Here is a 27,326-nt window from a genome sequence, read left to right as displayed (position 1 = left end):
ATAGTATCTAATGCTGCAGGGAGAAAAATGTCCTGTTTATTTAGCAAAAAGAAAAAAAAAATCGAGATTTAAATCGAGAATCATCCAAAATTTGTAAAAAATCGAGATTTTAATTTTTGGCCATATCGCCCAGCCCTAGTGGGACTATTGAGGTGTTTGGGAAAACCAAGGTTACAGGAGCCATTATTGCGGGAATCTCCTCTTCTTTACAGGGTGTTCCCTCCTGAGAGAGGCAGGAGCAGACGGCAAGTTTAAACAGCCACCTGCTCCTGCCTCTCTCTCTGCTGCGGGAAACACAGAGCAGGGATTCTCTTCATAATGAGGGAAATCCCCTGCACCGTTCACCTAGAAGCCGCTGGCTCCCTCTTCTCCGGCAGATCTGACTCCTCTACCATGATGCAGCAGCTCCTAGTACCCTTGTTTAGGCCTCTGGCGCCCGTGCTCCCGCGCTGGTGACCCTCCGCACAACAGTCACCGGCTCCCGCTTCTTCCCGCCACCGCAGCCGAATCCCCAAGCTGCAGGGATCCCCAACGCCTGCCTGCCCCGTCTCCTGGTACCCCTCTCCAGGCTCCTGAACTGGCAGATGGCCAGTTTGAATTTCATGCAAGATCAGAGGCTGGCGGTACAGGAGCTTGGAAAGGTGTTGCAGGAGCTGAAGAAGAGCGGCTGGGGTGATCCCCGCAGCTTGGGGAAGAAGAGAGAGCCTGCTGTTGTGGTGCCGTGGCATCGTCCGCCAGATCCGACTCCTCTGCCGTGATCCAGCAGCTCCCAGCAGAGGAGTCGGATCTGGCGAAGGATGAGGGAGCCAGTGGCTGCTAGGTGAGCGGTGCGGGGGACCAGTACTGCAGGGGATTCCTGTAATTATGGCAGACATTATGACAGACAGTGCCCCTGTCTGCCCCTCCATGTAATGTTCATCTATCTGCCACTTCATGTAGTCTGCCCCTCCATGTAGTGTGCCCGTCTGCCTTCTCATGTACACAGTGCCTCTGTCTGCCCCCTCATGTACACAGTGCCCCTATCTGCCCCCCCATGTACACAGTGCCTCTGTCTGCCCCCTCATGTACACAGTGCCTCTGTCTGTCCCCTCATGTAAACTGTTCCCCTGTCTGCCCCCTCATGTACACTGTGCCTCTGTCTGCCCCCTCATGTACACAGTGCCTCTGTCTGTCCCCTCATGTACACAGTGCCTCTGTCTGCCCCCTCATGTACACAGTGCCCCTATCTGCCCCCCCATGTACACAGTGCCTCTGTCTGTCCCCTTATGTACACAGTGCCTCTGTCTGTCCCCTCATGTACACAGTGCCTCTGTCTGCCCCCTCATGTAAACTGTGCCCCTGTCTGCCCCCTCATGTACACTGTGCCTCTGTCTGCCCCCTCATGTACACAGTGCCTGTCTGTCCCCTCATGTAGTGTGCCCGTCTGCCGCAACATGTGGTTTGCCCGTCTGCCTCCTCATATAGCGTTCCCCTGTCTGCACCTCCATGTAGTATGCACATCTGCCCCAACATGTGGTTTGCCCTTATCTGCCCCCTTATGTAGTGTACCACTGTCTGCCCCTCATGTAGTGTGCTCTAGTCTGCCCCCTCATGTAGTGTACCACTGTCTGCCCCCTCATGTACAGTAACTTTATGTGCTCCGTCATGTAATATGCCTGTCTTTCCTATCATGTAGTGTGCCCCTGTCTGCCCCCTCTTGTACAGTGACCCTGTCTGCTCCCTCATGTATTGTGCCTGTCTTCCCCCTCATGCTCCAGTGCTGGTGGCCCTCTGCATGACAGTCACCGGCTCCTGCTTCTTCCCGCTGCCTCAGCTGAATCCCCAAGCTCCAGGCATCGAACACCAGGAAATCCTGGTACCAAACCGTTTTTTTTGTCCCAAGAATCTATAGTAGTATCGATATTTCGGTGCATCCCTAATAAATAAATAAATATATATATATATATATATATATATATATAATTGTCAGAAAATAAAATATGGCATTCTCGCTTTTCTATCTCTATCTCTTTGTTTTTGTTTCTGCTCCTCCCTGCCACTTCTGCCTACTCCCCAACAGAGATGATGTGCCTGCATACCCCCTGTAATCAATCACTGACCTCAACAGTCCATGACATAAGACATAAGCCAGTGACTGGGCAGGAAATCTCTGCAGGGAAGTAAACTGTCTGCCCACTCATGTACACTGTGCCTCTGTCTGCCCCCTTATGTACACTGTGCCTCTGCCTGCCCCCTTATGTACACTGTGCCTCTGCCTGCCCCCTCATGTACACTGTGCCTCTGCCCGCTCATGTTCACTGTGCCTGTCTGCCCCCTCATGTACACTGTGCCTCTGCCCGCTCAAGTACACTGTGCCTCTGCCCGCTCACGTACACTGTGCCTCTGTCTGCCCCCTCATGTACACTGTGCCCCTGTCTGCCCCCTCATGTAATGTTCATCTATCTGCCGCTCCATGTAGTCTGCCCCTCCATGTAGTGTGCCCCTGTCTGCCCCCTCATGTACACTGTGCCTCTGTCTGCCCCTTATGTACACTGTTCCTCTGTCTGCCTCCTCATGTAGTGTGCCACTCTCTGCCCCCTCATGCAGTGTGCCCCTCTCTGCCCCCTCATGCAGTGTGCCCCTCTCTGCCCCCTCATGTAGTGTGCCCCTCTCTGCCCCCTCATGTAGTGTGCCCCTCTCTGCCCCCTCATGTAGTGTGCCCCTCTCTGCCCCCTCATGTAGTGTGCCCCTCTCTGCCCCCTCATGTAGTGTGCCCCTCTCTGCCCCCTCATGTAGTGTGCCCCTCTCTGCCCCCTCATGTAGTGTGCCCCTCTCTGCCCCCTCATGTAGTGTGCCCCTCTCTGCCCCCTCATGTACACTGTGCAGCCCTATAATCATTGTTTTCCAAGCTGTGGCTCTCCTGTTGTTGCAGAACTCTAACTCCCATCATGTACAGTAAGCAGGACATGATTAGGGTTGTAGTTCTGCAGGCTGGAGGGTCACAGGTTGGGGGGTACAGTCCACATGACGCTGCTCACCCGTCCCTGCACTTCTCCGGGGCTCTGGCCTCCTCTGCTCAGGTCTGGCTGCCGTGTTATGGGGGCGGGGCTAATCTCTGCTGCTCACTACACTGACTGACAGCACTCTGCTCTGGTATCAGGGATTGCTGACATTGCTGAATAGGAAGAGATAGCAGCCTGCAGCCTCTTCAGGCTGTCAGTATCACATCTGATTCTGCAGTACTGCACAGTAACAGGTCGATCTAAAAGTATTACACATCTGTTTTTATGGAATAAACACTTATTCCCCTATACTCCACTACAGATATATCTCCTCATTCCCCTATACTCCACTACAGATATATCTCCTCATTCCCCTATACTCCACTACAGATATATCTCCTCATTCCCCTATACTCCACTACAGATATAGCTCCTCATTCCCCTATACTACACTACAGATATATCTCCTCATATCCCTATACTCCACTACAGATATATCTCCTCATTCCCCTATACTCCACTACAGATATATCTCCTCATTCCCCTATACTTCACTACAGATATATCTCCTCATTCCCCTATACTCCACTACAGATATATCTCCTCATTCCCCTATACTCCACTACAGATATATCTCCTCATTCCCCTATACTCCACTACAGATATATCTCCTCATTCCCCTATACTCCACTACAGAGATATCTCCTCATTCCCCTATACTCCACTACAGATATATCTCCTCATTCCCCTATACTCCACTACAGATATATCTCCTCATTCCCCTATACTCCACTACAGATATATCTCCTCATTCCCCTATACTACACTACAGATATATCTCTTCATTCCCCTATACTACACTACAGATATATCTCCTCATTCCCCTATACTACATTACAGATATATCTCCTCATTCCCCTATACTCCACTACAGATATATCTCCTCATTCCCCTATACTACATTACAGATATAACTCCTCATTCCCCTATACTACATTACAGATATATCTCCTCATTCCCCTATACTCCACTACAGATATATCTCCTCATTCCCCTATACTACATTACAGATATAACTCCTCATTCCCCTATACTACACTACAGATATATCTCCTCATATCCCTATACTCCACTACAGATATATCTCCTCATTCCCCTATACTCCACTACAGATATATCTCCTCATTCCCCTATACTCCACTACAGATATATCTCCTCATTCCCCTATACTCCACTACAGATATATCTCCTCATTCCCCTATACTCCACTACAGATATATCTCCTCATTCCCCTATACTCCACTACAGATATATCTCCTCATTCCCCTATACTCCACTACAGATATATCTCCTCATTCCCCTATACTCCACTACAGATATATCTCCTCATTCCCCTATACTCCACTACAGATATATCTCCTCATTCCCCTATACTCCACTACAGATATATCTCCTCATTCCCCTATACTCCACTACAGATATATCTCCTCATTCCCCTATACTATACTACAGATATATCTCCTCATTCCCCTATACTCCACTACAGATATAACCTCCTCATTCCCCTATACTACACTACAGATATATCTCCTCATTCCCCTATACTACAGATATATCTCCTCATTCCCCTATACTCCACTACAGATATATCTCCTCATTCCCCTATACTATACTACAGATATATCTCCTCATTCCCCTATACTACACTACAGATATATCTCCTCATTCCCCTATACTCCACTACAGATATAACCTCCTCATTCCCCTATACTACACTACAGATATATCTCCTCATTCCCCTATACTCCATTACAGATATATCTCCTCATTCCCCTATACTCCACTACAGATATATCTCCTCATTCCCCTATACTACACTACAGATATATCTCCTCATTCCCCTATACTCCACTACAGATATATCTCCTCATATCCCTATACTACACTACAGATATATCTCCTCATTCCCCTATACTACACTACAGATATATCTCCTCATATCCCTATACTCCACTACAGATATATCTCCTCATTCCCCTATACTCCACTACAGATATATCTCCTCATATCCCTATACTCCACTACAGATATATCTCCTCATTTCCCTATACTCCACTACATATATATCTCCTCCAGGCCCGCTTCTGCCATGAGGCGGAATGAGCCTTCCGCCTCAGGCGGCAGAATTTGCGGTCCGGCAGGGGGCGGCATTATGTCCCCCCTGCTGTCATTTTTGTTAAGTATCACTTAACAAAAATGACAGCGGCCGCTCACCTGTCCCGTCGCCCGCGCTCTCCACATCCTGTCTGGTCCCGCGACGTCACTCTGCAGCTGTCACGGACCTCCAGGCTGTGGTGAGTGCCCGGGGTCGGTGGGGGACGCGCTGGGGTGATCGTCTCGCACGGGGCCGCCCTGCGCGACCCGATCACCCCACTCACTCACCACAGCCTGGAGGTCCGTGACAGCTGCAGGGTGACATAGCGGGACCTGACGGGAAGTGGAGACAGCGGAGAGCGCGGGCCGGCTGCGGTGTGGGACAGGTGAGTGGATGGCGGCGGCGGCGGGGGGACGGGGGGATTGTGCGGGGGGTCCGGGGGGATGCCGGCTATCACTCGGGGCGGCCGCCTGAGGTTTGCCTCAGGCGGCAGAAACCCTTGAATCGGCCCTGATCTCCTCATATCCCTATACTCCACTACAGATATATCTCCTCATTACCCTATACTCCACTACAGATATATCTCCTCATTCCCCTATACTCCACTACAGATATATCTCCTCATTCCCCTATACTCCACTACAGATATATCTCCTCATTCCCCTATACTCCACTACAGATATATCTCCTCATTCCCCTATACTACATTACAGATATAACTCCTCATTCCAGGTCTATCTGGCACAAGAAAAGTATACCACATCTGCTTTAAATGGGTACTCCGGTGGGGGGGGGCATTTTTTCCCTGACACCAGGGAGGAGGTGGCTCAGGGAAACAACGTCCACTAACCTCCCCGGTTCCAGCGGCGGGTCCCGCATCGCAACGCTCCGGTCCCCAGTTCCTGGCCGCTTCCTGGTGTCAGACACGGGCCAGAGACGTGACGTCTCAGGTCCGCTCAGCCAGTCAGTGACGGAGGCGGGATCCGTTTAGTCTCGGGCTTGCGTCAGACACCAGGATGCGGCTGGGGACCGAAGCGCTGCGGTACCCGCCGCTGGAACCGGGGAGGTGAGTGGACGTTGTTTCCCTCAGCCACTTCCTCCCCGATCCCAGGAAAAAAATGCCCCCCTGCCGGAGTACCCCTTTAATGGAATATACTGTCATTCCGCTATACACTACAGATATTTCCTGTTCATTCCAGGTCTATGAAACCTATAAAACTCATTAAATATTTAATTTACAACTTTGGTAGTAATGTTTGGTCACATGACTGGGAGACCGCAACCTCGGACTGGACCACGGAGCTCCCCGCATCATGATGAATTATGATTAGAAATGAGCGAACCTCGAGCATGCATGAGTCCATCCGAACCCGAACTTTCCGCATTTAATTAGCGGTGGTTGCTGAAGTTGGATAAAGCCCTAAGGCTATGTGGGAAAACATGGATATAGTCATTGGCTGTATCCATGTTTTCTAGACAACCTTAGACCTTTATCCAACTTCAGCAGCCGCCGCTAATCAGATACCGAATGTTCGGGTTCGGATGGACTCAAGCATGCTCGAGGTTCGCTCATCTCTAATTATGATGTCAGGAGCTACGATACTGTTTAACACACACACCGTATACGCTGCGTATTTACTGCTGCGATACGCAGCAGATACGCAGCAGATAAGATCTAAATAACTGAACACAGCATCAAATCTGCACCATCAAATCTGCTGCGTATCTGCTGTGTGTGAACTGAAACAGCTGCACGACTGTGTCAGTGCACTAGTGCCAACTTTTAAATAGTATCGGAGCTCCTGACATCATAATTAATCATGATGCGGGGAGCTCCGTGGTCCACTCCGCAGAACACCGTCCGTGCTATGAACAGTTTGCGGAGATCATGTGAATGTCCCCCTAAGTAGGGGTAATCTGTTGTCTGTCTGAATGTATGCAGCAGAGCTGTTTGTTTGTAGGGATGTAGCAGAGGTGAGTATGTCTGTTTATCGGTGTAGTATTAGTATTACTTATTTATGAAGCGCCCTTAATTCCAGAGCAATGTTTGTGTATGTTTATGTAGCAAAGCTGTGTGTTTTGATGTATGAGATCTGTGTCTGTGTTTGTTTTGATCTAGCAGAGATGAGTGTGTATGATGTAGCAGAGCTAGGTGTGTATTTTGCATACAGCGGAGCTCTGTATGTGTGGGTAAAATGTATTGCCATGGAGAGTGTTGTTAAAATGGCTCTTTCATTTCAATTAACTTAAATCCCTTCACTGCATTAACCCCTTCACTACCTTAGATCACCAGGGAAGTTCATTGACATGATTTTGTGCCCCCTTTTTTCAGTTGTTTAAACCAGGGGTGCGTGTTTTTGTTCGATGTAATTTATTAAGTGAAAAATATGGTAAATTTATCAATAAAGGAGTCTTATCTGAATTATCCCTGTAAAGATTTAGGGTACTATTAGACGGGCCGATAGGGGCCCGATAACAACTGTAAACAAGCGCCGATCTGCTAGTAAACTGTAAACAAGCGCCGATAATCGTTTAACAAGGGCTGCATGGACATCGTTACCGATGTCCTTGCAGCCCTTGCTTAAAGAGAACTAATCATGGCAGTTTTTTTTTTATTATTCTTGCATTTAATTAATTTTCCTTTTTGAACAATTTTTGTAAATATAATTGATTAATTTTGTGGCCCCGCCGGCGCCATAGGAAACTCCTGCCATGCCGAGCGTCGGGAAGGGCTCCCATGAGCTTTTGCCCGCCGCTCTGTAAATACACAGCGATCTCGCGCTATACAGAGTGAGATCGCTGTGTATGTCTGTCCTGACTGACCCTGTTAGTTTAACCATGAAGATACAGACTGCCTTTGTAGTCTGTATCTTATACTTTACCTGATCTTCTAGTTCGCTGCAGCAAGGCCGGCGCCGCCATCTTGATTACGTCACTTGCGTTCCAGCGTTGGAATGCAAGTAATGTAATCAAGATGGCGGCACCGGCCTTACTGCAGCGAACTAGAAGATCAGGTAAAGTATAAGATACAGACTACAAAGGCAGTCTGTATCTTCATAGATACACAAAATGAAGGTACAGACTGCCTTTGCAGTCTGTATCTTATACTTTACCTGATCCTCTTTTTTGCTGCAGTAAGGCCGGCGCCGCCATCTTGATTACATTACGTGCATTCCACCGCTGAAACGCAAGTGACGTAATCAAGATGGCGGCGCCGGCCTTGCTGCAGCACACAAAAAGATCAGGTAAAGTATAAGATACAGACTGCAAAGGCAGTCTGTATCTTCATAAATAGACAAAATGAAGAAACAAACTGCCTTTGCAGTCTGTATCTTATACTTCACCCAATCCTGGCTTTCGGTGCAGCAAGGCGGGCGCCGCCATCTTGATTACGTGTGAAGCTAGTTCTGAAGCTAGAGCGCACGGGACCCGGGGAGAAGCAGGCTGCAGGAGCAGCCCTGGAGTGTGGATAGGTAGAGTATATCGTCAGTCGCCGGCCGCGCACCAATATTACACGTAGCGATGCGCTGTCGGCGCCCGACAATTATAGGTTCTAACCTATATTAACGATCTGCTGATGATCGTTGTCATAGGCTGATTATCGTTCCGTGAAATAGTACCCTTAGGGTACAAACACACACACCGTATACGCAGCAGATCTGCAGCAGATCTGCAGCAGATTTGATGGTGCAGATTTGATGCTGTGTTCAGTTATTTAGATCTAATCTGCTGCGTATTTGTTGCGTATTTGCTGCGCATCGCAGCAGTAAATACGCTGCGTATACGGTGTGTGTGTTTTTCTACCCTTAGGCTAGGTTCAGACGCTGTAACTGTGCGGCTGTATTTTTTATGCGGCTGTAAATGTGCGGATGAAACTCCGGCCGTGGGAAAAAATAGACATGCGGCTCAAAACATACGGTCATTTACTTGGAAATCTGGTTCAACTAAAAATAACAAATAAAATGTTAAGAAAGTGATGCAAACACCTCTGGATGCATCTGGGAAAGCAGGGAACACAGTTTACATGAATCGCTATTACTGGGGTTTGCGATCCTCTGCACTATAGCCGATGTCTCTCATGGTTAATATATTGAATTAATAAAACACATTTTCTTTGTAATAAAGTCCCTTTCATTGTTCAATAATTAAATGTAAACGATTCCATCATTTTGCAATTAAATATACTGTTAAAATAAATATATATATATAAATAAATGTATATTTATATATATATTTATTTTTTGACAGTATATTTAATTGCACAATGATGGATTCGTTAGAATTAAATTATTGAACAAAGAAACTGTATTTATTTCAACGAAAATGTGTTTTATTAATTAAATATTAATTAGTACAGGAAGCTCCATAAGCCATTAATTCATATTCCCGGCAATAGAGCATTCTGTACTAATCATCACTTAACTTTAATTAAAACATCAAATGTTTCTTCTAATTATGTTATGACAATAGCATTATTAGAAGAAACATTTAGAATTATATGTGCGCTCAGCTGATTGGCTGTTCGGCTGAGCGCACATATAATGAGCCGGTCTGCAGTACAGTGACTTCATTGTGCTGCGGACCAGCGAAGAGGACACATCGGGGTGAGTATAGAGCTCTCCCCACCCCCTCCCCTGCACTGCACCCCTCCCAGCAAGGAAGGGGGGTCACTTAACCCCTTCCTTGCTGGGATGGGTGCAGTCTGACATCAGTCTGGCCCCCAGGGGGTTAAGGGGGATGCAATACATCCTCCCTTAACCCCCTGGGGGTCAGACTGTAAGCAGCGATCTGTAAAGATGCTGCATACTGTAAGGAGCACAACACCGCTCACAATGATGGTTGTTGTGCTCCTGTTTGTGTGTTTTTTGTGTGTTTCTCCCTTTTTGTTTTTCAGATATCGGTATCCTGGGGATTACGTCGGATTCCGTGGACTACGTCGATGACCAATAAAATGGTCAATGAGGGTTGTGGGGGTGTTTTTATTTGAATAAAAAATTTTTTAAACTTGTGTGTTGTCTTTATTTCTTTACTTTATAGACTTAGTAGTGGAAGCCGTCTAATAGACGGAATCCATTACTAAGTTGGGGCCTAGTGTTAGCCGGTATAAAATGGCTAACACTAACCCCCTATTATTACCCCAGTACCCAATGCCACCAGGGGTACTGGGAAGAGCCGGGTGCCAGTGGTCCCGGAGCGTCAAAATTGGCGCTCCTGGACCGGGCGGCAGCAGGCTGGTAAGATTTAGGCTGGGGAGGGCCTAAACCAATGGCTCTTCCCACCCTGGTGTTACCAGGCTGCTGTTGTTTGGTTTTTAACCCGGCTAGTTATAAAAATAGGGGGGACTCTATGCGTTTTTTTAAATTATTTATTTATTTAAAAAAAAAAACCCGCATAGGGTCCCCCCTATTTTTATCAGCTGAGCGCACATATAATTCTAAATGTTTCTTCTAATAATGCTATTGTCATAACATAATTAGAAGAAACATTTGATGTTTTAATTAAAGTAAAGTGATGATTAGTACAGAATGCTCTATTGCCGGGAATATGAATTAACGGCTTATGGAGCTTCCTGTACTAATTAATATTTAATTAATAAAACACATTTTCGTGGAAATAAATTCAGTTTCGGTGTTCAATAATTTAATTCTAACGAATCCATCATTGTGCAATTAAATATACTGTCAAAAAATAAATATATAGATAAATATACATTTATTTATATATCTATTTATTTTAACAGTATATTTAATTGCAAAATGATGGATTCATTAGAAATAAATTATTGAACAACGAAAGTGTCTTGATTACAAAGAAAATGTGTTTTAGTAATTTAATATATTAACTATTAGAGGCATCGGCATTCGGCATCATTGCCGGCTATTTTTGAAGTACTCCGTACGGACCGCCTGTCAATCCTCGGCCGCATGTCCAGCCGCAAACAATGGTCTTGTTCATTTTTTACGGGTCCCTTTACGATCGGGCCGTAGATTCAGACATAGTGTGCACTGTGCAGCCGCATATCCTATACTTCCAAGCATACACACGAACCACCAAAAATACCGCCGCACAATTACAGCGTCTGAACCTAGCCCCCGGCTATGTTCTAATACTCAGATGATCCAGCATAGCTATGATGCAGCAGGCAGGTGTCAGATCAAATGCAGCATTTTATGATTAAGGCTAGGTTCACACTGCGTTTTCAGCATCCATTTAACGGATCCGTTTTTTTGCAAAAAACAGATGCATTTGTGTGCATCCGTTTTTGATCCGTTTTTCTATTGACTTCCATTATAAAAAAACCGGATCAAAACGGATGCGTTTTTTTTTACGCACAATAAAGTACTGTTGACACTAATTTTTGGACCGTTAAAAAGAATGGATCCATTAAACGGATGCTAAAAACGCAGTGTGAACCTAGCCTAAGTAAAACCATGCCAGAGGGTAACTATGCCAGATGGTCTATGTCTATAGCTCTAGCCCTGTGCCTCATTTCAACAAGCAACGTTATGCTACACTGGGTGCAAAAGATACATCTGGTGTCCGTCTGGGGTGGCTCCAGATCATCAGACATATGTGAACACAGGAAGTGTAAGAAGTGAGGGTCCCAGCACTCCAGTAGAAGTTAAAATCTGGATACTTTATTTCATGTCAAACAGATAAAACATGGTGCAGGTTAACACCGACGCGTTTCGGGCACATGTGCGCTTAGTCCTGGTGTGATACGCACTTAGTGCACACATGATTAAAAAGTAAAAGGCAGCCTATCAGATGAAAGCACATGAAGCCTGTTTACAGGTAGAGAGAACTATGTATGTGGAAGAACACATCATTTACAAAAATAATATAGGAAATTCATGAGAAGCACTAATATGCAAATATATGCAAGATGCAAAATGCAAGACAAAAAGTCTATGTATGTCCAGTCGTGATATAAGAATTTTGTGATATAAGGATGTCCATATAAATGAGGTGTGACATGGACATATACATATAGAGAATGAATCATGGTGGAATAAATGTTTACACATATTAGAATAATATACAGTAGGTTAGTAGGTGTAGTGATATAGCAAGTCATTTTAGAAATTGAATCCATTGGGATAGCGAGTATTCACCGCGGTAATATGTCCTCATTCACATTTTACGGTATCAAGATAGTAGAAGCAACAGTGAGGGGAGGCAACAGACAACAGCTCCTATTACATAAGGAGGCGGAGTATATCTTCAAGCTAAATACTCGATATCCCAATGGATTCAATTTCAAGAGTGACTTGCTATATCACTACACCTACTAACCCAGTGGCGGAACTACCGGCGTAGCAGCCGTAGCGGCCGCTACAGGGCCCCGCCGTATCGGAGCTCACATAGCCTGTAGCACCCGGCGGCCGAGCAGGCCTCCCGGGTGCTACAGCTGTTTGGGTTCCAGGCAGTGGCCACGAAGGGGGGCCCGTGGGGCCCTCCCGATCAATCACTCTTGTGACCGCAAGCATTGTTTTGCTTGCGGTCACAAGAGTCCGGCTCTGTCTTCCCCCGGCAGCGCGCGCATCCCATAGCTCCCTGGGCGCCTTGGGCCCTGACTTCCGGTTCCGGCGCGCAGGGAGCTTTGGGATGCGCGCGCTGCCGGGGATAAGACTTGACACCCCCGGCAGCCGCGCAGCAGCCGGGGACAGACCAGGAGGAGTGAGGATCAACGTGGGAGCGCGTTGTCAGGTGAGTTAAGTTTTGTTTTGTTTTTTATTAGCCTGCAGGGTGGGGGGAAGGAGAGGGGCATCTATGAGGGTGGGGGGAAGGAGGGGGGCATCTATGAGGGTGGGGGGAAAGGGGACCATCTATGAGGGTGTGGGGGGAGAGGGGGGCATCTATGAGGGTGGGGGGAAAGAGGGGGGCATCTATGAGGGTGGGGGGAAAGAGGGGGGCATCTATGAGGGTGTGGGGGGAGAGGGGGGCATCTATGAGGGTGGGGGGAAAGAGGGGGGCATCTATGAGGGTGGGGGGAAAGAGGGGGGCATCTATGAGGGTGGGGGAAAAGAGGGGGGCATCTATGAGGGGGGGGAAGAGGGGGGCATCTATGAGGGTGGGGGGAAAGAGGGGGGCATCTATGAGGGTGGGGGGAAAGAGGGGGGCATCTATGAGGGTGGGGGGAAAGGGGACCATCTATGAGGGTGGGGGGGAAGAGGGGGCCATCTATGAGGGGGGGGGAAGAGGGGCCATCTATGAGGGTGGGGGGGAAAGATGGGGCCATCTATGAGGGTGGGGGGAAAAAGGGGGCCATCTATGAGGGGGGGAGAGGGACCATCTATAAGGGAGGGGGGGAAGGGGACCATCTATAAGGGAGGGGGGGAGAGGGGGCCATCTATAAGGGAGGGGGAAGGGGACCATCTATAAGGGAGGGTGGGGGGAGAGGGGGCCATCTATAAGGGAGGGTGGGGGGAGAGGGGGCCATCTATAAGGGAGGGTGGGGGGAGAGGGGGCCATCCATAAGGGAGGGTGAGGAGAGAGGGGGCCATCTATAAGGGAGGGGGTAGAGGGGGCCATCTATAAGGAGTGGGGAGAGGAGGCCATCTATAAGGGAGGGGGTAGAGGAGGCCATCTATATGGAGGGGGGAGAGGGGGCCATCTATAAGGAGGGAAACATGGGGGGAGAGGGGCCATCTATTTGGGGGGGCAACATAGGGGGAGAGGGAATACACAGAGGGGGGCATATATTATTAGGGGGTCACATAGAGTCAGGGCTACCCACTAAATGAGGGTGTAAAGGGGACAGTACAGATGTGCAGTGTGTATAGAGATGAGGATGGTGCCAGAGTGAGGAGTCTAATATGTCTGTCTGGCAGATTCTGTGGCTCGGAGAAGTTCTCATAACGGCCCAGGACAGATGGAGAAGATGAAAAGGAAAGAACTCCGATCAGAAAAGACGTCTCCTGTGAGTCACCTGATATAACTGCACTGTAATGTATATGGTGTATAGAACCTGTGTAGAGCTGCGTCCACCTCTATATGACTGGATGAGGTGATATAGTATACTGGATTTGATCAGTAACAATATGGTGGTGATGGTAGTGGTTGTGGTGTGGCAGTAATGTTTCCTTCCTATATACTGGTATTACTGGTAATATTATATATGGTGTGTCACACCAATAGCATCACTTGGTCATGAAAGGAGGGGGGGGGGCAAGTTGGCCTCTCGCACCAGGGCCCAGGAGACATTAGCTCCGCCCCTGGGTCCAGGGGTGTCCCGGGGATTCCCAGGCAGCACAGGTGACAGGCTCGGAGTGGCTTGGTGTCCGCCGGGGGCCAGGGTAAGTACTTCTGGCGCAGGGACTTCAAGCACTAACAAGCGCTCCTGTGTACAGCCTAGGGGCGGACGCTGAGCTCACTGGTACCTGTGCTGCCGGGGATGCTGCCCCCCCTTGCCACCGTATTGCTGTCCTGGCAGCACAGGTACCGGTGAGCTCAGCGTCCGCCCCCAGCCTGTACTTCCGGCACAGGAGCACTTGTTAGAGATGCACCCTGCGCCGGAAGTATTTGCCCCGGCGGACACTGAGCCACTCTGAACCCGACACCTGTGCTGCCCGGGAATCCCCAGGACGCCCCCCGGGAGAAGAGGAGAAGACAGCCGACGGGGGAGTTAGGTGAGTTGTGTTTTTTTTTAATTTTCTATCTGCTTTGCAAAGGGGGATAATACAGGGTGGGGCCATCTATGGGGTATATACAGGGGGCCATCTATGGGGGATATACAGGGGGGCCATCTATGGGGGACATCTATGGGGGATATACAGGGGGGACATCTATGGAGGATATACAGGGGGCCATCTATGGGGGATATACAGGGGGGGCATCTATGGGGGATATACAGGGGGGACATCTATGGGGGATATACAGGGGGGCCATCTATGGGTGATATACAGGGGGCTATCTATGGGGGATATACAGGGGGGCCATCTATGGGGGATATACAGGGGGCCATCTATGGGGGATATACAGAGGGGACATCTATGGGGGATATACAGGGGGGACATATATGGGGGATATACAGGGGGGACATCTATGGGGGATATACAGGGGGGACATCTATGGGGGATTTACAGGGGGCCATCAATGGGGGATATACAGGGGGCCATCTATGGGGGATATACAGGGGGGCCATCTATGGGGGATATACAGGGGGGACATCTATGGGGGATATACAGGGGGCCATATATGGGGGATATACAGGGGGGTATATATAGGGGGATAATACAGGGGGCCATCTATGGGGGATATACAGGGGGGACATCTATGGGGGATATACAGGGGGGACATCTACGGGGGATAATACAGGGGGCCATCTATGGGGATATACAGGGGGGACATCTATGGGGGATATACAGGGGAAGCATCTATTGGGAATATACAGGGGGCCATCTATGGGGGATATACAGGGGGCCATCTATGGGGGATATACAGGGGGCCATCTATGGGGGATATACAGGGGGCCATCTATGGGGGATATACAGGGGGCCATCTATGGGGGACAGGGGCGTAACTAGAAATGGCTGGGCCCCATAGCAAACCTTTGATTGGGGCCCCCCCTACCCCAAATCCACCCCCACCCCTGACCGACCACTACGCCATCAACACACCCAGATCTACACAGGTTCTGTACTCCATATAAATTACAGTGCAGTTACATCAGGTGACTCACAGGGGACGTCTTCTCTGATCGGAGTTCTTCCCTTTTCATCATCTTCTCCATCTGTCCTGGGCCGTTATGAGAACTTCTCGGAGCCACGAATCCACAGAATCTGCCAGACAGACATATTAGGCTCCTCACACTGACACCATCCTTATCTCTATACAAACTGCACATCTGTAATGGCCCCTTTGTACCCTCTTTCAGTGAGTAGCCCTGACTCCTTGTATAGGAACATATATATATATATATATATATATATATATATCCCTTATAGTATATGCCCCCCTCTGTGTAGACAGCTTATAGATTGCCCCTTGTTCAGTGCTCCGTATAGATGGCCCCATGTGCATCACCTATATCAGGGGTAGGGAACCTCGACTCTCCAGCTGTTGCAAAACTACAACTCCCATCATGCCTGGACAGCTAAAGCTGTAGTTTTGCAACAGCTGGAGAGCCGAGATTACTTCTGTGTAGTCCTCTTAGAGATGACCCTGTATGTTGTCCACTCCCCCATATAGCCCCCTTATGATGTCCAGCCCCCCCCCCGTATAGCTCCCAGTGTTGTCCATCCCCATCCCACATAGCCCCCAGTATTATGCATCCCCAGCCCCCACATAGCCCCCAGTATTGTGCATCCCCAGCCCCCACATAGCCCCCAGTATTGTGCATCCCCAGCCCCCACATAGCCCCCAGTATTGTGCATCCCCAGCCCCCACATAGCCCCCAGTATTGTCCATTCCCTTCCCCACATAGCCCCCAGTATTGTGCATCCCCTTCCCCACATAGCCCCCAGTATTGTGCATCCCCAGCCCCCACATAGCCCCCAGTATTGTCCATCCCCTTCCCCACATAGCCCCCAGTATTGTGCATCCCCTTCCCCACATAGCCCCCAGTATTGTGCCTCCCCTTCCCCACATAGCCCCCAGTATTGTGCATCCCCTTCCCCATATAGCCCCCAGTATTGTGCATCCCCATCCCCACATAGCCCCCAGTATTGTGCATCCCCATCCCCACATAGCCCCCAGTATTGTGCATCCCCAGCCCCCACATAGCCCCCAGTATTGTGCATCCCCTTCCCCACATAGCCCCCAGTATTGTGCATCCCCTTCCCCACATAGCCCCCAGTATTGTGCATCCCCAGCCCCCACATAGCCCCCAGTATTGTCCATCCCCTTCCCCACATAGCCCCCAGTATTGTGCCTCCCCTTCCCCACATAGCCCCCAGTATTGTGCATCCCCTTCCCCACATAGCCCCCAGTATTGTGCATCCCCTTCCCCACATAGCCCCCAGTATTGTGCATCCCCTTCCCCACATAGCCCCCAGTATTGTGCATCCCCTTACCCACATAGCCCCCAGTATTGTGCATCCCCAGCCCCCACATAGCCCCCAGTATTGTCCATCCCCAGCCCCCACATAGCCCCCAGTATTGTCCATCCCCTTCCCCACATAGCCCCCAGTATTGTCCATCCCCTTACCCACATAGCCCCCAGTATTGTGCATCCCCAGCCCCCACATAGCCCCCAGTATTGTGCATCCCCAGCCCCCAGTATTGTGCATCCCCTTCCCCACATAGCCCCCAGTATTGTGCATCCCCTTCCCCACATAGCCCCCAGTATTGTGCATCCCCTTCCCCACATAGCCCCCAGTATTGTGCATCCCCTTCCCCACATAGCCCCCAGTATTGTGCATCCCCTTCCCCACATAGCCCCCAGTATTGTGCATCCCCAGCCCCCAGTATTGTGCATCCCCTTCCCCACATAGCCCCCAGTATTGTGCATCCCCTTCCCCACATAGCCCCCAGTATTGTGCATCCCCAGCCCCCATATAGCCCCCAGTATTGTGCCTCCCCTTCCCCACATAGCCCCCAGTATTGTGCATCCCCTTCCCCACATAGCCCCCAGTATTGTGCATCCCCAGCCCCCAGTATTGTGCATCCCCAGCCCCCACATAGCCCCCAGTATTGTGCATCCCCTTCCCCACATAGCCCCCAGTATTGTGCATCCCCAGCCCCCATATAGCCCCCAGTATTGTGCATCCCCTTCCCCACATAGCCCCCAGTATTGTGCATCCCCTTCCCCACATAGCCCCCAGTATTGTGCATCCCCTTCCCCACATAGCCCCCAGTATTGTGCATCCCCTCCCCCACATAGCCCCCAGTATTGTGCATCCCCAGCCCCCAGTATTGTGCATCCTCAGCCCCCATATAGCCCCCAGTATTGTGCATCCCCTCCCCCACATAGCCCCCAGTATTGTGCATCCCCAGCCCCCACATAGCCCCCAGTATTGTGCATCCTCAGCCCCCATATAGCCCCCAGTATTGTGCATCCCCAGCCCCCACATAGCCCCCAGTATTGTGCATCCCCAGCCCCCACATAGCCCCCAGTATTGTGCATCCTCAGCCCCCATATAGCCCCCAGTATTGTGCATCCTCAGCCCCCACATAGCCCCCAGTATTGTGCATCCCCTCCCCCACATAGCCCCCAGTATTGTGCATCCCCTTCCCCACATAGCCCCCAGTATTGTGCATCCCCTTCCCCACATAGCCCCCAGTATTGTGCATCCCCAGCCCCCACATAGCCCCCAGTATTGTGCATCCCCAGCCCCCACATAGCCCCCAGTATTGTGCATCCTCAGCCCCCATATAGCCCCCAGTATTGTGCATCCCCTTCCCCACATAGCCCCCAGTGTTGTGCATCCTCAGCCCCCATATAGCCCCCAGTGTTCCCCTCTGATAAAAATAAACAAAATACAACTCACCTAACCACACGCTCCCCCGTCGGTCGCCGGTCTCCTCTTCTCCCTTCCTCTGACCAATAAGCCGCTCCCTGCTGAAGTCCCAGGCAGCGCCATCACTGAGCTCAGGCTGCGCCCCGGTGGCTGGGACTTCCTGTACAGGGAACGCAAACCGGAAGTCCCAGCCGCCGCGGCGCTCAATGATGGCGCTGCCCGGGACTTCGGCAGGGAGCTGCACATCGGGCGGGGGCCGGGCGGAAACTCTTGTGATCGCAAGCAAAACGCTGCTTGCGGTCACAAGAGTGATTGACAGCGCGGGAAGCCTATGGTTTCTCGCGCTGTCAATCACGACATTTAACACCCGGGAGGCCCGCTCGGCCCCCGGGTGCTTCAGAAAGTCAGCTCTGGGGGGCCCAGGCCACGGGCCCCCTGGTGCCAGGGGCCCCGTAGCGGCCGCTACGGCTGCTACGGCGGTAGGTCCGCCCCTGATGGGGGATAATACAGGGGGGCCAATCTATGGTGGATTATACAGGGAGGTATATATAGGGGAATAATACAGGGGGCCATCTATAGGGGGACACCATGAGGGGGCACTTATAAGTGGACCAAATGAGAGGGCATCTATAGGGGGACAACATGGGGGACCATCTATAAGGGGGATGGACAACACGGGGGGTAATTTATAAGGGGCCAACAAGGGTGGCATCGGTAAGGGGGAATACACAGAGGGGCATATACTATAAGGGGATCACATAGTGTCAGGGCTATCCACTAAACGAGGGTGTAAAGGGGCCAATACAGATGTGCAGTGTGTATAGAGATGAGGATGGTGCCATAGTGAGGAACCTAATATGTTTCTTTGGCAGATTCTGTGGATTCGTGGCTAGGAGAAGTTCTAATGGCCCAGGAAGGATGAAGAAGAAAATGAAGGAAACAACTCCCATCAGAGAAGATGTCCCCCTGTGAGTCACTTAATATAACTGTACTGTAATTTATATGGTGTACAGAACCTGTGTAGAGCTGAGTGTGTTGATGGCGTAGTGGTCGATTGAGGGGGTGGGGGCCCCAATCAAAAGATTGCTATGGGGCACAGCCATTTCTAGTTACGCCCCTGTACTAACCTACTGTATATTATTCTAATATGTATAAATATTCATTCCACCATGACTCATTCTTGATATTTATATTTCCATGTCACACCTCATTTATATGTATATCCTTATTTATTTTATAAAAAAAAAAAATAATAATTCTTATATCACGACTGGACATACATAGACTTTTTGTCTTGCATTTTGCATCTTGCATATACTTGCATATTTGTGCTTCTCATGAATTTTCTATATTATTTTTGGTAATGATGTGTTCTTCCACATACATAGTTCTCTCTACATGTATTGTCCAGCTTAATCACTTGTTTCTTTGTGCGCTCTTGTTTCTGTGCTATGCTGGTTTTTCATTCTCAATCATGTTGAGCTACCTTCTCACCTGTGCTTTCATCTGATAGGCTGCCTTTTACTTTTTAATCATGTGTGCACTAAGTGCGTATCATACCAGGACCTAGCGCGCATGCGTGCGAAACGCGTCGGTGTTAACCTGCAGCATGTTTTATCTGTTTGACATAAAATAAAGTATCAAGATTTTAACTTCTACTGGAGTGCCGGGACCCTCACTTCTTACACTTCGTATGAAAGCAACGACTGGCTATCGTTGGAACCGTGCACCCTTCTTAATGAACTGTGAACAGCGTACATTTATTGAGGTGAGCTGACCACAACCATTCATCATGTGTGAACACAGGCTGCATTCACACGACCATACATTTTTCGGACCTATTGATGGGGAATTCATGCAATGGATTGTTTCCCCACCCGGCATGATGTGTGAATATTATGCCGGCAGCAGGGAAACTCTTTGAATCGCAGCAACACTGTAGTACAGACGTGTGAGTATAGCCTTAGGCTATGTTCACACTACGTAAAAGTACGACTGTTGTTGCCATCGGCAACAACGGCCGTACTTAATGCAGTGTGGAACATTGCCCCTTGTTCTATGGGATCCCGGCCGGAGCGAATACACATCGTATACGCTCCAGCCGGGATCCTGTGCGGCGCCGCAAAGAACTGACAAAGAACTGACAGGTAGGAAACCCTGTCAGTTCACGCAATAAAGCAAGCGACTCTGGCCGCTTGCTTCATTGTGTCCTATGGGGAGTTCCCGCATCAGAACACTACGGTTATAAAGATCATCTGGCGGGTACTACAGTACCGGCAGGGAGGATCTGTGCAGAGACCGGCCGTTCCTTGATCCGGCCAGGGTCACCGAACGGACGGTCTCTTACAGAGTGTGAACATAGCCTTAATTAAAAAAGTAGATACAGTACCATCCTCCACCTTTAGACTATGTTCACGCAACGTAAACAGACCGGCCGTTCCGTGACCACAGATCATCCTGGCCGGCAGGGGCGGATTAACTTTACCATAGGCCCCAGGCTGTTGCCCTACCCCACTGTAACTATGGCGGCACTAGCCTGGCGTTCATAGTAAAGGATAGATAAGGTCATGATGCCCTGATTTGTGCAAAATTGCCATAAAAAACAGATTTTTTGAAAATCATGGCGGAAGTGTAGCCAGGAGACAGTACACCACTGAAAGTATAAGTCTTTTTGGGTGGTCTTGGGGCCCCCAGGAGCTCAGGGCCCCGGGCTGCCGCCCGAAACGCCCCTATTATAATCCAGTACTGCTGGCCGGTACTGTAGTACCAGCCGGATGATCTTTTGTGGCCGTAATGTTCTGATGCATCAGAACTCCCCATAGGACACAATGAAGCAAGCGGCCGGAGCAGCTCGCTTCATTGTGTGAACTGACAGGGTCTCCTATGGCCGCAATTCACTGAAAAGCGGCCGCAGAAAACTGACATGTCAGTTCTCTGCGGCACCGCACGGGATCCCGGCCGGAGCATATACGATGTGTATACACTCCGGCCGGGATCCCATAGAACGACCGACTGTGTTCCACTCCACTTCCGATGGCAATAACGGCCGCACTTTTACATAGTGTGAACATAGCCTTAACTATGAAATCCAATAAAGACATCAGCTGAGAATATACTGGATTAGGTGTTCATCTATAACCATTTATAAAAGTGCACATGCAGAGCTTTATGGTTTCAAGCTTGAACAGGGCTCTGTATGAAGAGCTTAACTAATATCACCTTGGATGGTAAACAGACATTGTACCTCTTTATGGATCCCTGTAGCCAAGGCATTGAGTCACTGGAAAGAACAGCTCCTGCTCTGATGGACTAAGCACAATCATGTACATTCTATTCTAGTTTACAATCATCCTTTGAACATCTGCTATTGTGAGATGCGTGTCTACAGATTGTAGCTGTGTACACAGTATTCTCACTAGAGAAAGAAACAGGGGACCTCACCCACAAGCTGGCACTAGATGGCTTCTTCTTCCCTAGTAAATACTCAGCGTACTAGCAAAGAATTCTTCAAATTGGGATTTTTTTTAGGTTGCCATAAGAAGCTATCAGCAGGTTAGATTTGTCTAACCTGCTAATAGTTCCCCTTTAAGTGTTGTCAGGTAAGAAATCATGACAATTAATGTTATCTTTCAAATGATTCCACTTTGCCATTGTACTAGCATGGATTTGTCTAATGTGAAATGATTGGACAGGATTTGGAAAGATACAACCCTGTCTATATAAGGTCTCACAGCTGACAATGCAAATCAGAGCAAAAACCAATCCATGAGGGGGGAAACAGACCTGGATAAGGGGACGAAAACAATCTACTGCACTGAAAATTCTCAACAGAATAAAAGACATTTGGAAAGATAAGGACTTTTCCCAGAGCTGACTGCCCCACTTATCAGAGGGAGAAGGGCCTTGGTAAGAAAGGTGAATAAAAACCTAGTGGTCACTCTGGATGAGCTTTAAAGGAGAAGTCTGGTGAAAATTTTTATTAAAGTATTGTATTGCCCCCCAAAAGTTATACAAATCCCCAATATACACTTATTACGGGAAATGCTTATAAAGTGTTTTTTTCCCTGCACTTACTACTGTATCAAGGCTTCACTTCCTGGATAACATGGTGATGTCACTTCCTGGATAAAATGGTGATGTCACTTCCTGGATAACATGGTGATGTCACTTTCTGGATAAAATGGTGATGTCACAACCCGACTCCCAGAGCTGTGTGGGCTGTGGCTGCTGGAGAGGATGATGGCAGAGAGATGCTCAGTGTCCCTCCAGTGCCCTGTGTCCCTCAGTGTCCCCCCACAGCCCGCACAGCTCTGGGAGTCGGGTTGTGACATCACCATTTTATCCAGGAAGTGAAGCCTTGATGCAGTAGTAAGTGCAGGGAAAAAAGCACTTTATGTGCATTTCACATAATAAGTGTATAATGGTGATTTGTATAACTTTTTGGGGGCAATTCAATACTTTAATAGAAATTTTCGCTGGACTTCTTGTATGCAGATGAGAGAAACCTTAAAGCGACTCTGTACCCACAATCTGACCCCCCAAACCACTTGTACCTTTAGATAGCTTATTTTAATCTAAGATCTGTCCTGGGGTCCGTTTGGCAGGGAATGCAGTTATTGTCATAAAAACAACTTTTAAGCCGGCAGCGCTGTGTCTAACGGCCGGGGCTTACATTTGTATATGCATGAGGCTGGCACACCCTCTCTGTCCTTCCTCTCCGCCCTCCTCATCATTAGGAATGCTCCAGGCAGATTGCTTCCTATTCCCCACCTGTGTGTATAATGAAAATGGGCTGGATCGTTAATACACCTGTGCAAAGCTCAAACAGCAGTAAATGTTCCTGGATCATTCCTAATGATGAGGATGGTGGGGAGGAAAGACTGAGAGGTGGTGCCTAATGCATATACAAATGTAAGCCCCGGCCGTTAGACACAGTGCTGCAGGATTAAAAGTTGTTTTTAGGACAATAACTGCATCCCCTGCCGAACGGACCCCAGGACAGATCTTGGATTAAAAGCAGCTATCCGAAGGTACAAGTGGTTTTGGGGGGACAGATTGTGGGTACAGAGTCTCTTTAAGAAAGTCAAGGTCATCCCTCCATTCCTCCACCAATCTGGGCTTTATGGCAGAGTTGTTAAGGGGAAAGCTGAGTGGATCAAACATCTCTGGGGAGACCTGATAATGGTATCCCCATCCAACCTGATTGAGAGGATCTGTAGAGAAGAATGGGAGAAAATCCCCAAATCTTGATGTGTAAGCCTTGTGTATCATACCCAAGAAGAATGGAGGCTGGAATCAAAGGTGCTTCAACTAAGTCCTGAGTAAATGGTCTGATTTTAGTTTTTTTCCTTTTCCTTAAATTAGCCAAAATTTCTGTCATTCTGCTGCATTTTCCAATTGGAAAAAAAAGAAAAGAGTCTGATGTTATTCCAAATACATCTAACTCCTTCAAACTCCACCGGTGGTCAGAGAATAGATTGATTTTGCAGCTCTTCTTTGCATCGGGTTGCAAATCTTGTCCCCGGGCAATCTATGAGCAGCCATCTCAGGGTGGGGTCGATGCATCAGTTTATAATCCCGCCATAACCATCGCCCACAGTCCTCATTATCCACTACATCGCCAAACAAACGGAAGTCTTAAATTCAGGGGAGATGAGAAGCAGAAGAGTCCATGAGAATAGCACAAAGGAATTTTAAATGCAAATTGTACTAGAAAGAGCCAACTTTAAAATCAGCGAGAACAGCCAAAACCATCAGGGGATATTCATTATGGTCATTAAAATAACATCTTGTTCTTTAGCTGGAGCTTTTCTCTCCTTCTCTTCCCTAAATCTTGATTTCCCATGAGGTGGCGAAATTTAAACAGTTTGCTGTATCATTACCAGATTAAAACAACATACACTTACTTACAGCTTTATAAGACCATGTAAACTCATTTATCAAATTCTCCAGCCGCCAAAGTGAGTTACAAAGAAATACCCAACAAAGTGCTGCTCAGCTGAAGGCTGATTTTGATAAATGTGTTTTTGTAAATGCTTCTTTAGGGTGCGTTCACACCTACAGGATCTGCAGCAGATCTGCAGCAGATTTGATGCTGTGTTCAGTTATTTAAATGAAATCTGCTGCAGAAAATCAGCTGCAGATCCTGTAGGTGTGAACGCGCCATTAAAGGAGAAGTCCGGCTAAACTCATAATTACAGGATGGCAGTGGGTGGGGCATCCATCAGCCAGGTCGCGATGTTGCAAGGGGGAAGAAATGGAGAATGCCTTCGGGGGTCCAGGAGCGAGGCGTGGAACTGCAAAGGCACGGGGATCGGTAAGTATAGGTTGTGTATTATGTTCCCCCCACCTCCTGACCTTTCAGATTTTTTATTTTATTTTATTTGGGCGTACTTATCCTTTAAATCCTGGTGTCCTGAGGTTCCTTTAAAAGAGTATTACTATTGCTAAGATGTACCATCCCTATATAGTCAGTAGCGATCTGACCTTTCTGACCCTCACTGATCCTGTGAATAAAGGGGATGTAGTGCTGAAATTTTTCCTCCCAACCACCTGACCATGCAGTGGATTGATGCCAGCTCCATTTGTTTGAATTTGGCAACAATGTAGTTCCTAGGTCATTTGGGTGTCTGGGGTCCCAGAGGCCCGACTCTACTGATGATGAAATGACGGCATATGCTGGTAATATAACATCACTTTACAAGATGGCAATTTGTTCCCACAAATTTAAAAACCTACAATTATCCAAATGTCTTGTTATGCTTAAAGGGTACCTGTCATTATAAAGCCTCTGGAAGATCAGGCAACTATGAATAAGACCATGCCGGTGAAGTCCATGCACAAGCTCTGTTTTGATTCAATAGGATTTGTAAACGCAACTCAACCAACATGGCCATATCCATAGTTATGTGATCTTCCGGTGGCAGGATGGAATGCACGAGGATTCACCAAACTTGCACTCATCCAATAGACTGTCAGCAAAGTGCCATTCATCACCCCACAGAATATATTTTCTCTGCTCCAGAGTCCAGTGACGGATTAACACCACTCCATACGACATATGGCATTGCACTTTGTGATGTCGTCTATGGTAACCCATGCCCTAAAGTTCTGCTATCAGTTTTGGTGCTGATTTTATTAAGTTCTGTAGATTTTAACAGAGCATTGACAACTATGTGGCTAAGTATTTAGTGACCCCACTCTGTAACTTTATTGCTCACTTCAAGGATCAAGGAGGGAAGAAATTACCCCAACTGACTTATTGCAATGGTGACTTCCTATTACAGTAAAATACAGCTAGAAATGAAACTGGATTCCATAAAGCATGTCTGTCTATCTATCTATCTATCTATCTATCTATCCAAAGTATTCCAACAGCTTTATTCCAACTTTATTCCAGATGGAAGATGGAATAAAGTTGCACGTTTGCTACACTATCTGGAGTGCTGTTGGAACACTTTTGGCTATATTTCTGATCAGTGGTCTGGATTCTCCGTCCATCTGGCACCCATTACACCACTGAGCTCCAAGCTGTGCTGCTGACATTCTTGTTGTTTGTCAATCTATCTATCTAAAACTGAATTTCTCTGTTTGCCCCCCTTCTCTATTTTTTTGTATTTGCCAGATTTCATTAAATAAAGTTGTAGGAACTTAAAGGGGTTATCCAGCGCTACAAAAACATGGCCACTTTTCCTCCTACTGTTGTCTCCAGTTCAGGTGTGGTTTGCAATTAAGCTCCATTTACTTTAATGGAACTGAGTTTCAAAACCCCACCCAAATTGGAGACAACAGTAGGGGGAAAGTGGCCATGTTTTTGTAGCGCTGGATAACCCCTTTAAAGTTTACCTGTTGTTTCATGTTAGGGAAAAAAAAAAAAGTTCACCTCTTTGGCTGCTGTATGGCGATTATGGCCGCATTCTGCAGCTCTGGTGCCCAGATATTTTCCCCGTCTCCCAGCTCACTTATTTGGCCCTGCCCCTGTCGATACGCCCCACTCCATTGGTAGGCCCCACCCCCATTGGTACACCTCGCCACCTGCCAGTAAGCCCCCCTCCCACCACCTGCTGGTACAAGTCTTCCCCCCATGTTTCTTCTGGTCTGTGAAAGTGCTTCTGCTCGGGCACCTGCAATTCACAGACTGGGAGACAGATGTGCGCTGGGCAGGGCTATCAATTAAATGACTGCCTTGCTCGGGCATATGGCTGGGTCTCGACTCTTTTTTCTAATGAAGAAAAAGTTAAGATTTCGGCCAGCATAAGACTGGGTTCATACTACGTTTTTGCAATATTTTTTCATTTTTTTCCAAAAAACAGATGCAATTGTCTGCATCTATGTTGATCTGTTTTTCCATTGACTTCCACTGTAAAAAAAAAAACCCTGATCCTTTTTTTGTAGCAAAAAACAGATGAAAGAAACAGATTGAAAAAACGTAGTGGGAACCCAGCCTAACAGTGAATAAGAAATAATGCAAACAGCGCCCCCTGGTGTTAGAAAGCCTAGGCAAGGTTTAAAGCACATAATGGCCAAAATATTTAATTAAATTACAAGATGGCCAGCAAGCCAAGGATCTTTTTTTTTTTTTTTAAATATATATAACGACAGGTACTCTTTAAATGGACAGATCAAAGCTCACCAATTAGGCTAAATGAAAGCAATTTTGTAGAGAAAAAAGTGCCTCCACATTCCTCCATATGATTGTGAAATACCGAACTGCTCATATTAGACGTGCCTGGTTGTAGTTTTTCTGCTTACTACAGTATACCTAGAGGGATTTTTGACGTGCCAAAA

At 48.1% G+C, this 27,326-nt stretch overlaps 1 long non-coding RNA gene across 4 annotated transcripts in view; it reads right to left on the bottom strand.

Annotated features, from left to right (window-relative positions):
- LOC138780951 (uncharacterized) overlaps nucleotides 1-3,097 on the bottom strand; it is a 244,515-nt gene extending 241,418 nt beyond the window's left edge. For all 4 annotated transcript variants that reach the window (XR_011361593.1, XR_011361589.1, XR_011361647.1 and 1 more), the window contains exon 1: nucleotides 3,018-3,097. This is a non-coding gene — a long non-coding RNA (uncharacterized lncRNA). The remainder of the gene's footprint in view (nucleotides 1-3,017) is intronic.
- Between the last annotated feature and the right edge of the window lie 24,229 nt (nucleotides 3,098-27,326).

Source organism: Dendropsophus ebraccatus, chromosome 1, assembly GCF_027789765.1.
Source record: "Dendropsophus ebraccatus isolate aDenEbr1 chromosome 1, aDenEbr1.pat, whole genome shotgun sequence".
Taxonomy (NCBI): Eukaryota; Metazoa; Chordata; class Amphibia; order Anura; family Hylidae; genus Dendropsophus; species Dendropsophus ebraccatus.
The sequence above is the reverse complement of the archived record's forward strand: the minus strand, read 5'-3'. Positions and strand labels throughout refer to the sequence as shown.